Raw genomic sequence first — 293 nt, forward strand, 5'->3', positions numbered from 1 at the left:
TCCACACACCCAGGGGTGCTGTGCCCTTTCCCGTCACAGCTCCCTCTCAGGCTACAGGATCAGGGCTCCGGGGAGAATGCAGGCAGGTGCTTTGCCCCAGCCCTCTGGGTGCCATCGGCCCGGCTGGAACAAGAGCCAAGTGACAGTCACCAGGACCCAGGGGCTTGGGCCACCGCACCCCAGCAGGGGCGGGGGAGTGAAAGGGGACTCCCAGATTTGCACCAGAGCTCAATCAAGTGAGGAAAGCTTGTTAAAGCCATCTTCAAAGTTCAGGGCTCAAGCCCTGGGGAAGC

The sequence above is a fragment of the Pterocles gutturalis genome, unplaced genomic scaffold (genome assembly GCF_000699245.1).
Source record: "Pterocles gutturalis isolate BGI_N339 unplaced genomic scaffold, ASM69924v1 scaffold36026, whole genome shotgun sequence".
Lineage (NCBI taxonomy): Eukaryota > Metazoa > Chordata > Aves > Pterocliformes > Pteroclidae > Pterocles > Pterocles gutturalis.